This window comes from Ostrea edulis, chromosome 7 (genome assembly GCF_947568905.1).
Source record: "Ostrea edulis chromosome 7, xbOstEdul1.1, whole genome shotgun sequence".
Lineage (NCBI taxonomy): Eukaryota > Metazoa > Mollusca > Bivalvia > Ostreida > Ostreidae > Ostrea > Ostrea edulis.
Genome location: NC_079170.1, coordinates 54,304,070 through 54,318,737, shown reverse-complemented (window position 1 = coordinate 54,318,737; position 14,668 = coordinate 54,304,070).

The following is a 14,668-nucleotide window of genomic DNA, read 5'->3' as shown; positions in this document are numbered from 1 at the left end:
ATCGGGGGAAGGGGGGGGGGGGGCATATGTGTTTTACAAACATCTCTTGTTTATTCCCTCTTCTGCACGAGTGATATTTTAATCAAAGAAAATTGGTGATAATCGATTTTTGTTTGAGCTATTTTATTATTAAATACTAATAAATTTACTCATAGTGTGTGTCCCTGCACTTAGGTTAGTTGCATGATGTCTGATAATCGGCCTTTAGGCAATATACGAAGGCATCGATAAGCATTCGTACCCACCGTGTGTGGACGATAGTATGTTTTGCGTCTCATTGTGCGTAAGAGTTCCACTCGGAAATTGCGTATTTATCATGTCAATGTCACGTGATTCGCCACTGTGTTTAGAATATTCTTAATTTTGTCTATCTAAGGAACATCTGCTTAACAACATGGATTTTGTCGACATAAAACTGATCTCTTAATTATCATTTTTACGAACTTTGCGTTAATTCCGTCCACTCTAGATCCGCCATTTTCTTTACATTGCTGTAAAGGTGACTGTCGTCTGTCAAACGATGTAAACAAACATCAAGCGATGTAAACAAACATCAAGCGATGTAAACAAACATCAAGCTATGGAATAAGAAGATGTGGTGAAAGACAGTTTCTGGCTAATGAGGAGACATGATATTTACAATAGAACAGGACCGTGGAAAACCCGGATATTGAAGATATTGTCCTCGTGATATTGAGTTTAAAAACCCCATCTTGATTGATTTTAATACTTCATTTTTGAGGTAGACATCCATAGGCATTTTTTCATCATATTTGTTTTTGGTCTAAGGTCATTTTATTAAATGATAGCTAAAAATAACGACCAGTGATTAATCTAATATCATTCGATACAATTCTAAACAGTGCGACATTTAAATTCGGACACGACAAATCCGGACTTTTTGGAACCCTTATTAATAAACATGTTGAGAAAAATCAAAGTGCTCATGATGGGATTTTTTAACAGTATGTCATAGTCCAAGGTTGGGCTCACACATCCTTGTAGAATGATAGATATAAGCCTTCAAAGGCAAAAATCCTAAAAGATATAGGCAGGATTTTAACTCTTACAAAAATCCTATCATAATCATATGGGATAAAAAAAATCCTCAGGATCAATTATCCTATAAGATTTTACTTACATGGGAGAAATTATTCTGTGTGTGTGAGTGTGTGTTACATGGAATGATAACTCCTATAAACTGCTATATAGGATTAATCCCATCCAATATTGGCTTGGTGGGATAAATAATCTTTTATTGTTCTTAGGAGAAATTATCCCATCCCATATCATTTTCATGACCATCCCTTTAGTTTCATCAAATTTTATATGTACAGATAATTATAAGACATTTATTAATTCCTTTAAAACTGAGAAAAAGTAATAATAATAATTTTCCGCAAAGTTGACTAATACTATTCATAATAAATTATTTCCCCAAAGTAAAGATGATAGATAATATTGCATTACCTACTATAATAAACAGTCTCAAACTAATTCATTTGCTTTTAACATTACATGAACCATTTATCAAATATGTTATAAATTTTAAAAAAAAACCTGACGAGTGGTAACAAATTTCTTCAATATATATAGGACATGATAAGGCTGAGTGTAATGAGAAAGAATGGTTAAAAAAACAAAAAAATTCTTGGCGAAGTCGAAAGCTTACCATATTTGGAGAGGCTCAGAGTGTTAATTTTCTAGCAATATCAAAGGTATTACACACCGCTGTGCGTAGGTATCCAGATCAGTCTTTTATTAAGAATCCTAATAAAAACCATATTTCCATTTCATGAGGACAAAGGGCACGCATGAAGAGCGAAACATCAATCAGAAGCACAAACGAAAAAGGAATAGGTATGACTGATTTTGAAATTAAAGTGAAAGCTAGTAAGGCAGCATGGGACCGTCAGGATAATGATATTTATCAAATACCTGATAATGAATGTGCAGATTCTGCACTGCGTGATATGGGTGACGTCACAATAGCCAATATCAACGACCGGTCGGAAAATTCATATCACATACATGTATCAGACCGACGTGCAAAAATGCATATCAAGCCGGAAATTACGTAATCGCTGGTAACAATCAACGTATCAATGTCTTTACCATGGTAAATCGATGTGTCAAAGTTTTTACTGCAGTAAATCAATGTATGAGAGTTTTTACCATAGTTTATTATAATTGATATCAGAGTAATTCAGTTTATCACGCCTCAGGCAAAATTGTTGAAATCTAATTGGTCAGATCTTGGTCACATGACGCCGTGAAAAAAAAACCCCGTATCATGCAAGTAAAATCCGTATTGGGCGAGTGATTTTATTTATCGTCGGGTTCGACTTGCAGCCGTGTCAAAATGGCGAAGCGATTTGGGCAGACGATTGCTACACAAATAGACGAGAAAAGGCTAAAAGTGAATTCAGAGAATACACTTCGGTGTAATGCAAAAAGCGGCTAAGATCCTTAGGGACTATCTGAAGGAACAGGGCCAAAATGAAGAATTTGAGGCCTATGATACAGTCGGTCTGACGGAAGTTCTGGGTCGTTTTTACTGTGACGCACGGAAACCGGATGGAGAGAAGTATAAAACATCGTCTTCGAGAACATCAGACATTCTCTAAACAGATGTTTACGATTTCCACCCTTTAACAAGCCGTTTGACATCATTAAGGACCCGGAGTTTGCAGATGCCAACCAAAACTTCAAAGCTGTGATGGCGGAACTGAAACGAGATGGTCTTGGCACTGTTACCCACCATGCTGTCATTTCGGAGCCAGATCGGGAAAAGCTGTACACATCCATTCATCTTAGTCCAACGACACCGTGTGGTCTCCTGAATAAAGTTCAATTTCATATTCGGCTGTATTTCTTCAAGTAGGTGTAGACTTTTACTTTTTAAAAAACCTGCAGATTTACACATGTACACAGACACAGATTTTCAATACAGACATCACATGTGTATTCCTGATTTTCAGACAAGAAACGACTAAAAGAAGAGTTTTAAGATTAAAGTTTTATGTCATTTTGCAAAAGAGGCTGTGAAAATATGCATACCATGACAAAGCAGACATTTGTTGTAAAGTGGGATCCAAAGTCTGGCCAGAAGTTTGTGACTAAATGCATGGACGAGATGACGAAAACTCATAGAGAGAACGACAACGAAAACATAACTCCTATTATGCCCGAGATACCAGGTAATTTTGATATCCTCATATATTCATTAAAAGTGTAATATCGCTAAATAATACAATAATATTCTTTTACATATTAAAATATTTAAAAATGATCAAGAAATGGAATTTTCATACATGAGATTAGATATTATTTTGTGAATAGAATAAGATTAATCAAGTGTCAGATTTGTTTCTCCGTATTAAATTAACATTCTGTTTCTTCAGACTCTGCATATTGTCCAGTATCAAGCTACGAACTGTACATCAGTAAATTGAATCCTGATCTTGATCGGCTCTGGCAGCGCTCGCTGTCAACTTTCTCAGAAAATGATGATGTTTGGTACGCAAAGGTACCTGTGGGACAGACAGTGCTCGGAGCATTCATGTCAGAAATGAGCAAATCTTGCGAATTAAGTCGAGTTTACACCAATCACTCGATACGAGCTACTGGGGCTACGGTTCTGTCAAAGGGGATGTTTGGCCCTGCTCAAATTATGGCAGTAACAGGCCACAAATCTGTACAATCCCTTAGTGTATATCAACGTGTTGATGATGAGGAAAAAATTCAAATGGGTAAAACCTTGAGTGAATCATTAGTGCCAACACTAAAACATCAGCTGGCTCTACCTCCATGTGATGTAAGTCGCCCAGCCACACAGTCGTGTTCATCCCTGAAACAGTTACCAGTAGCTACCACAAGTGCAAGAGGTCATTTAGTTGATGTCGATATCGGTTTTCTCCTTGACGATTTTGGAAGCACAGACATGTCCAACACAACCACCATGCAAAGAAGCCAAACAAATCCAACCATTTTCAACAACTGTACCTTTACAATAAATTTTAAGATTTAAACTTGGTTACCATAGTAACAATGTGATCAGTGGTTCCTACACAGGCTATTCTCTTGTTTACCATGTTATTGTTACTTTTTTCAAATACTTTTACGCTTGTTGACATTGTTGAATTTCCTTATCAAAAATATAAAAAAAAAAATAAAAATTCAGAACAGTTTTTTTTTCAATTATTCTTAAACAAAAGGAAAGACATTTGACTAAGTTGTATGATATAGACTCCCACATACACAGTTAGAGGTCTTCGACATGATAAGTTCGTTACATAGTTAGTTAGTGACCTGATACGGAAAAATGCATGGTGTGAAAAGAAAACCCGTATCGGGCTCGGCTTCACCTCGCCCGATACGGATTTTCTTTTCACACCATGTATTTTCCGTATCAGGTCACTAACTAACTGTGTAACTAATAGTACCAATTTAAAAAAAAAAAAAAACTAGAATAGGATTAAATAATTGAATCAAGGTTTTTACTACAGCAAAAGTAATGTATCAAATATTCCTTGGTCTGCCTTTAAAATGCAAAAACTTAACTCGCATGTGATTACAAGAATATTATCTTATAAAATCAACTTTCAGAATCCATATGAAATTAAAAAAGAAAACATCAAAAACACTATCCCGTTAATCGTATGAAATATTTTAGGATAAAAAAGTGCAGTATATGATAAATAAAATATTACATGCCAAAATCCATATCATATGTCATATCAGCCCTTGGGCCCCATATCAACCCTCGGACCTTCGGCCATCCGGCTGATATGGGGTCCCTCGGACTGATATGACATATGATATGGATTTTAGCATGTAATTTTCTCTAAATATGATTCAATAAAAATATGTTTTACAGCAAAACACCATTCACGCCTGTTTGGTGTAAAAGTGGATACTAAATTGTAAAATATCTGTTTAATCAATATGGCTTTGAGAAAACGGCGTTAAAAGAAACGTTTAACAGCACGTTTCACTGTGTTGAATACGTGCGATTTGGAGTTGTGTTCTTTAATTTGTTTGGTAATGATAGGTGATTATATTGCCCTTGTAGAATCTTTGATGCAGAAAGGTAAAAATAATATAAAGTGATAAAACTCTTTTTAAAAAATGATGACCATTTCTCCTTTAACGATTTTAACCTGAAAATTAAAGAAAATAGTAGAGAAAGCCACGGCATCCATGAGTCAGCTTTGTTTGTTCACATATCGCTGTCGAATTTATATTAAAAACCAACCAGGAATTAATTGTCAATCACATTAACTAGAACTCTTTGATCAAGACTGGCTCTAATTGAATATTGTATTTCATCACTAGGTGGCAGAGGACAATTTCTTTGGCTTTGAAATATGTGTGTAGGGGGTATACATCAAAGTCAGATTATGACAGACTAATGAAAAACATTTTTCCCTTTTATATCAATACTTGTATTTCATATTGGTGTAGTTAATAAATTATGACCCTAAATTACATCTAATCTATACATACTGCTGCTAATGCACAAAACATGCTCTGAGCAGGTGCCGTTTTTTTTTTTAGCTTTGATTTTCTCTCATTTGGGCTAATCCGCACCACCCCTACACCATCACAGTACCAAGCGTGGGGATTTAGACACTGCAAAATCAAGAACCCTGTCAGCCCTTCTTAAAAATCTACCTTTCATATGGGGCCATTCACCTTCCCTCTCAGCTACAAACCTTTTGCCGGACCATGCATGTTTTCACTGGAATTTCGTCAGCAACTGACCACGTGTCTTAGTTTCGTATTTGCACCCATCTATATGCCAGGAGTCATGGTGACACCTACAAGTTGTATATCAACATTTTAATGAAGTACTCAGCTACATTTGACATGTATCCTAAAATTATTGTGTACATTTTTACACATGTAATATCACTTCAAATATGGGGTATTTCCATTTTTTAAAAAGTTGACCGGGCCTATAGTGCGAAATTGTCCCCTGCTACCCTAGACTCATTCAATGCAGCAAGATCCATGTACAGATAACCCACACTTTTAACGAAAGAAAACATGCCAAACTATATATAATACAAGTGTATATGTATTTATGAAAGTAGGTCAAAGTGCTGAAAGCACTGAAAAGTTGACTTCATAAACTCTGTCTGTAATGTTAATGAGAAGGAACAACAGGAGAGGAAATTCATGCTTTATTCTTTATTTTCACACAACTAAATGATATATTTTCTGTAAGGAAATAACAGATATGGATGGGAGACAAAGCCTTGAACTGTTAACTATGTTGAAATATAAACTGTATATGACGTTGGTAAACACGATGGTCATTATAAATAAATAATTTTGGCCCCACCCGGGAACCAAAACCCTATCCCTGGGATCATGAAATTTATAATTTGATAAAGGGCTACCTGCTCCTTTTGAATATCTATTAAGTCTGAATTATATACTGTACCAAATTTGGCCCCACCCTTCAAAGAAGATGTTTGAAATTTGGTGAAGTTTTTGCAGTGTTTGAAAAGTTGAAAAGAATTTCAATGGTAGTGATTGGAAGTTGAAAGTCAATTGTTAACGCACGACGGATGCTGAACAAATGCAATATATTTTTGGCACAATTAGTGTTTTGATGACAGCAATTTTGCCAATCGGGGTTAATTTTCTTGATTTCCATTGAACAAGTATTTTGTGTATGTTTTCCAACCTTTTGTTGTAATTCATATTTATCATTTCGTCAAGGTTTATAGATAATTTTATTCTTAAGAGTTCAAATGAGGTTGGTTCCATTCAAATTTTCCATCTTGAGTGATGATAAACATCTCTTGAAAACTTTTTACTACCTCCAAATCAACTTGGTTTTACTTACATTGATTCTTAACCCTGAGATTTGTGCGTATCTATCTAGAACTTTTGATATAGCATCTAGAGATGTAGGTGAGCCATCACGCATTAAAGACGTATCATCTGCGTGCTGTGAAATTTTATATTCTTCCCCATCAATTACTATACCTTTAATTTCTTTTTCATTTCGAATTAGAATGCCTAGGATTTCTGCACAAAGTAAAAATAGATATGGCGAGATTGAGTCTTCTTGCCTACAGCCTCTTTGAGGATGGAAATATTTTGAAGTGATACCATTTTGGATTACACATGATGATATATTATTGTCAAAACATTTGATCCAGTTCTTAATTGAACTGCCAAAGTTAAAGAAACTTAATCTCTGGAAAATAAAGTCCCATGATATTGTGTCAAAGGCTTTTTCGAAATCAATTAACATTAGAAGTCCTGGAATATTTTTGCACTCTGTATATTTCATAATATCATAGACAAGGCGTATATTCTCTCCAATAAATCTACCTTTCAAAAATCCTGTTTGATCTTTGTCTATAATTCTATTGAGAAATATTTCTATTCTCTCAGCAATACAGCCAGATGCAATTTTGTAGAGTATTGATAGTAGAGTGATTGGACGCCAGTTTTTTTTTAAAGTACTGTCTATCTTTTTCTGGTTTTGGGATACACTGTTTTTCCCTATAATAGCTCTAAAACTTTATTGTTATTTCGGATTTCAAACATTTCGGATGAGCATCACTGAAGAGACATTATTTGTCGAAATGCGCATCTGGTGCATCAAAATTGGTACCGTATAAGTTTTGCATGTAATTATTCCCAGCTTATTGGTATTTGAAAACTGTCCCACTTCATATTCAATTTAAACAGTATTTTATTATGAACTAGTTCTAATTGTAACGGGGACCGTTACAGATGTTCCCCAAACCTCCCCCAATTAAAAAGTGATGTCCTTGTGAATCTATAGGAAAAAATCATTTTATTTTAGCCTTTAATTATATGTAGTACGTTCAATATGGTTATTTCAGTACTAAGAAATGAAAGAAAGCGTTGCACGTGCATACACGCGCACGTGTGTATGATTCCGAATTTTTGTTGATGTCGTTCAACAGGCATTTGTATCATATACCCACAGTATGAATTTCATAACGTTTCCAACAAATATAAGGAAGTTATAGCGATTTTAAAATCGTCCAATCAGAAATCAGCACACGTGCATGCACGTGATGAGCAGTAATTCTAACCACAGCAATTTGTAAGGAGTACCAAGACACATCAAAACCCCTAATATCAATAGAATTTGAAGAAAAACAAAAACGTTGTCGTCCTTTAAAAATTGAACATTTAAAAAACGTTGCACGCGCATGCGCATGTGCGTTGGCATTTTTTTGTTATACCAATATGTCGATACACATATTGTCTACCTATGCTGTGAATATCATCTCATTCGCTTCATAAATAAGATAGTTACAAACGTTTGAGTATTATCCAATCAAAATGAAGCGCACGTGCATGCGCGTGCAAATTGGTAATTTTGACCATGCAAATCAGTTAAGGGTCTGAATATCTACCTACGATATAAATTTCAAGCCATTTCAATGAACAACAAAAAAGTTAGACTGATTCCAAAGTTAGTGTACAAATTTTGTAATGCGCGTGCACGCGCATGCGTGCGCGTGCTGACAAAATAACTATTATTTTTCATATGTACAAATGATATACTATCATCCTATTTAAGTTTTATATCGCTTCCTTCAATATTCTGATTTTCCATTTTTTGTACCAAATTTGCAGTGCACGTGCGCGCGCGTGCATGCACGTGAAGACAAAATGACTATCACTATGCACATCTACAAACGCTATACTATCATCCTGGAAAGTTTCATATCGATCCCTTTTGTAGTTTCTGAGAACACTACCGGACAAAAAAGTACCGGAGAAAAAGAATAAGAACTAGTTCTAATTGTAACGGGGACCGTTACAGATGTTCCCCAAACCTCCCCCAATTAAAAAATGATGTCCTTGTGAATCTATAGCAAAAAATCATTTTATTTTAGCCTTTAATTACATGTAGTACGTTCAATATGGTCATTCCAGTACCAAGAAATGAAAGAAAGCGTTGCACGTGGATACACGCGCACGCGTGTATGATTCCGAATTTTTGTTGATGTCGTTCAACAGGCATTTGTATCATATACCCACAGTATGAATTTCATAACGTTTCCACCAAATATAAGGAAGTTATAGCGATTTTAAAATCGTCCAATCAGAAATCAGCACACGTGCATGCACGTGCTGAGCAGTAATTCTAACCACAGCAATTTGTAAGGAGTACCAAGATACATCTAAACCCCTAATATGAATAGAATTTGATGAAAAACAAAAACGTTATCGTCCTTTAAAAATTGAACATTTAAAAAACGTTGCACGCGCATGCGCGTGTGCGTTGGCATTTTTTGTTACACCAACATATAGATACACATATTGTCTACATATGCTGTGAATATCATCTCATTCGCTTCATAAATAAGATAGTTACAAACGTTTTAGCATTATCCAATCAAAATGAAGTGCACGTGCATGCGTGTGCAAATTGGTAATTTTGACCATGTAAATCAGTTAAGGGTCTCAATATCTACCTATGATATGAATTTCAAGCCATTTCAATGAACAACAAAAAAGTTAGACTGATTCCAAAGTTAGCGTACAAATTTTGTAATGCGCGTGGACGCGCATGCGTGCGCGTGCTGGCAAAATAACTATTATTTTTCATATGTACAAATGATATACTATCATCCTATTTAGGTTTTATATCGCTTCCTTCAATATTCTGATTTTGCATTTTTTGTACCAAAATTGCAATGCACGTGCGTGCGCGTGCATGCACGTGCAAACAAAATAACTATCACTATGCACATCTACAAACGCTATACTATCATCCTGGAAAGTTTCATATCGATCCCTTTTGTAGTTTCTGAGAACACTACCGGACAAAAAAGTACCGGAGAAAAAGAATAATAATAATAATAATAATAATAATAATAATAATAATAAGAAACAGAGTAAAAACAATATGTTCCCAAACTTTGTTTGGGGAACATAATAATAATAATAACTAGACACGATCTCGTTGCGAGCAACGAGTAGGTCTTCCGTCCGATTTGTTGATGCACTCGGAGTTAAAAAAAAAAAAAAAAAAGACAAATGAGTCCCAATTTAGTTTCCGACTTTAAGACACTTTAGATATAATCAATTTTTCATATCATAAGCTTCTGAAGCAAAGTTGCGGTGAAATTCGTGTGAAATTCGACTACGGGCCTATTTCTTGATGTCATTTGTTAGCCCTCTATAGACTCAACAACTTTAGTTCTATATGTCTTTACAAAATATTTACCTGTAAAAAGTTATTGAGATCGACCGATATCGACAAAAAATCGACTCTACAGGCGAGCCATTAGGACCATAGGCCTATTTCTTGATATCAATCGATAGATCTCGATAAACTGAACAACTTTTGTTCAATATGTCCTTACAAAATATTTACCAGTTACAAGTTTTTGAAATCGACTGATATCGACAAAAATCGACTCTACAGGCGAGCCATGAGGCCCACAGACCCATTTTTTGATATTGATCGATAGGTAATGACACATTGAACAACTTTTGTTCAATAATGCTTTTCAAAAAATATGTCGTTTTAAAGATATGAGGCGTCAAATATTTACGATTTTGGCCCTTAAAATCTCTAATTACGTAACATATGACCTACTTTTTGATTGGATAAGATCAAGCTCGTTGAGATGAACATTTCCGCTTCTACAACTTATTATAAAATATTAATAGTTTCTGAGATATTCTCAAAAACATTGGGACCCTTCTGAACCCCTAATTTAAAGGGCCAGCCCGTTTTGCTTGATATCGTAAGAAAGGCCTTGTCATTTTAAACATTTTTTGCTCAACAAGTATTTAGAAATTCTTTACCGTTCTCGAGTTATCTCTACAAGAAATATTTAGGGGCCAAACTGTAGCTCCCTAACGGGGCCACATAGGGAAAAAACGAAATGTACATATTGTTTAGATTATCATTCTGAACAACTTTTGTTCAATATTGCTTTTCAAAATATTTGTCGTTTTCAAGATATGAGGCGTCAATTATTTATGATTTTGGCCCTTAAAATCCCTTATTACGTAACATATGACCTACTTTTTGATTTGATAAGAACAAGCTCGTTTAGATGAACATTTCCGCTTCAATGACTTATTACAAAATATGAATAGTTTCTGAGATATTCTCATAAACCTTTGGACCCTTCTGGGCCCCTAATTTAAAGGGTCAGCCCCTTTTGCTTGATATCGTAAGAAAGGTCATGCCATTTCAAACATTTTTTGTTCAACAAGTATTTAGAAATTCTTTACCGTTCTCGAGTTATTTCTAGAAGTAATTTTTAGGGGCCAAACTGTAGCTCCCTAACGGGGCCACATAGGGTAAAAACGAAATATGCATATTGTTCAGATCATCATTCTGAACAACTTTTGTTCTTTATTGCTTTTCAAAATATTTGTCGTTTTCGAGATACAAGGGGTAAAAAATTTATGGTTTTGGCCCTTAAAATCCCTTATTACGTAACATATGACCTAAATTTTTATATGAATAGATTTGGATTGTTGAGATAAACAGTTTTTGTTCTTTGACTTATACCAAAATATTAACGATTTTTGAGATATTTGATCTAGACTTTGACCCCTTCTAGATCCCTAATTGAAGGGGCTAGCCCCTAAATCTTGATATTTTCGAAAAGATCTCGTAAATGTGCACAACTTTTGTTCTACATGTCTTAACAAAATATTTGCAAGAAAAAGGATATTGGAGATCAAAGGTCAAAAATCGCCGAAATCGGCGAAAAATTTTGGCATCCATTTTTTCAGGTCCAGGCGAGCCTTTAGGCAAATCGCCTCCGGTAAAATCGAATCCCCCACAAATCTTCTAAAATGTTTACTCTATCTTGTGTAGAAATTTCAAGACTCTAGCTTCAAAACTAACGGAGGAGATGTGTGGACAACAAGGCCCTTCAAAAAGTCACTAAAAGAGAGATAACTCCTGACCGGAAGTGACGTCAAGCACGAAATTTTGCAAGCAAAGTCTCGTCACCAAAAGACATCTTTCCTGAAAATTTCGTGAAAATCGATGGAGAAATGGCTGAGAAAAACGCGTGTACTACCAAGGAAAATAATAATAATAATAATAATAATAATAATAATAAAGAAGAAGAACGCGAACAATAATAGTAAGGTCTTCCGCAGGAGACGGAAGACCTTAATAATAACTAGACACGATCTCGTTGCGAGCAACGAGTAGGTCTTCCGTCCGATTTGTTGATGCACTCGGAGTTAAAAAAAGAAAAAGAAAAGACAAATGAGTCCCAATTTAGTTTCCGACTTTAAGACACTTTAGATATAATCAATTTTTCATATCATATGCTTCTGAAGGAAAGTTGCGGTGAAATTCGTTTGAAATTCGACTCTCCAGGCGAGCCATAAGGCCCGCGGGCCTATTTCTTGATGTCATTTGTTAGCCCTCTATAGACTCAACAACTTTAGTTCTATATGTCTTTACAAAATATTTACCTGTAAAAAGTTATTGAGATCGACCGATATCGACAAAAAATCGACTCTACAGGCGAGCCATTAGGACCATAGGCCTATTTCTTGATATCAATCGATAGATCTCGATAAACTGAACAACTTTTGTTCAATATGTCCTTACAAAATATTTACCAGTTACAAGTTTTTGAAATCGACTGATATTGACAAAAATCGACTCTACAGGCGAGCCATGAGGCCCACAGACCCATTTTTTGATATTGATCGATAGGTAATGACACATTGAACAACTTTTGTTCAATAATGCTTTTCAAAAAATATGTCGTTTTAAAGATATGAGGCGTCAAATATTTACGATTTTGGCCCTTAAAATCTCTAATTACGTAACATATGACCTACTTTTTGATTTGATAAGATCAAGCTCGTTGAGATGAACATTTCCGCTTCTACAACTTATTATAAAATATTAATAGTTTCTGAGATATTCTCAAAAACATTGGGACCCTTCTGAACCCCTAATTTAAAGGGCCAGCCCGTTTTGCTTGATATCGTAAGAAAGGCCTTGTCATTTTACACATTTTTTGCTCAACAAGTATTTAGAAATTCTTTACCGTTCTCGAGTTATCTCTACAAGAAATATTTAGGGGCCAAACTGTAGCTCCCTAACGGGGCCACATAGGGAAAAAACGAAATGTACATATTGTTTAGATTATCATTCTGAACAACTTTTGTTCAATATTGCTTTTCAAAATATTTGTCGTTTTCAAGATATGAGGCGTCAATTATTTATGATTTTGGCCCTTAAAATCCCTTATTACGTAACATATGACCTACTTTTTGATTTGATAAGAACAAGCTCGTTTAGATGAACATTTCCGCTTCAATGACTTATTACAAAATATGAATAGTTTCTGAGATATTCTCATAAACCTTTGGACCCTTCTGGGCCCCTAATTTAAAGGGTCAGCCCCTTTTGCTTGATATCGTAAGAAAGGTCATGCCATTTCAAACATTTTTTGTTCAACAAGTATTTAGAAATTCTTTACCGTTCTCGAGTTATTTCTAGAAGTAATTTTTAGGGGCCAAACTGTAGCTCCCTAACGGGGCCACATAGGGTAAAAACGAAATATGCATATTGTTCAGATCATCATTCTGAACAACTTTTGTTCTTTATTGCTTTTCAAAATATTTGTCGTTTTCGAGATACAAGGGGTAAAAAATTTATGGTTTTGGCCCTTAAAATCCCTTATTACGTAACATATGACCTAAATTTTTATATGAATAGATTTGGATTGTTGAGATAAACAGTTTTTGTTCTTTGACTTATACCAAAATATTAACGATTTTTGAGATATTTGATCTAGACTTTGACCCCTTCTAGATCCCTAATTGAAGGGGCTAGCCCCTAAATCTTGATATTTTCGAAAAGATCTCGTAAATGTGCACAACTTTTGTTCTACATGTCTTAACAAAATATTTGCAAGAAAAAGGATATTGGAGATCAAAGGTCAAAAATCGCCGAAATCGGCGAAAAATTTTGACATCCATTTTTTCAGGTCCAGGCGAGCCTTTAGGCAAATCGCCTCCGGTAAAATCGAATCCCCCACAAATCTTCTAAAATGTTTACTCTATCTTGTGTAGAAATTTCAAGACTCTAGCTTCAAAACTAACGGAGGAGATGTGTGGACAACAAGGCCCTTCAAAAAGTCACTAAAAGAGAGATAACTCCTGACCGGAAGTGACGTCAAGCACGAAATTTTGCAAGCAAAGTCTCTTCACCAAAAGACATCTTTCCTGAAAATTTCGTGAAAATCGATGGAGAAATGGCTGAGAAAAACGCGTGTACTACCAAGGAAAATAATAATAATAATAATAACTAGACACGATCTCGTTGCGAGCAACGAGTAGGTCTTCCGTCCGATTTGTTGATGCACTCGGAGTTAAAAAAAAAAAAAAAAAAAGACAACTGAGTCCCAATTTAATTTCCGACTTTAAGACACTTTAGATATAATCAATTTTTCATATCATAAGCTTCTGAAGCAAAGTTGCGGTGAAATTCGTTTGAAATTCGACTCTCCAGGCGAGCCATAAGGCCCGCGGGCCTATTTCTTGATGTCATTTGTTAGCCCTCTATAGACTCAACAACTTTAGTTCTATATGTCTTTACAAAATATTTACCTGTAAAAAGTTATTGAGATCGACCGATATCGACAAAAATCGA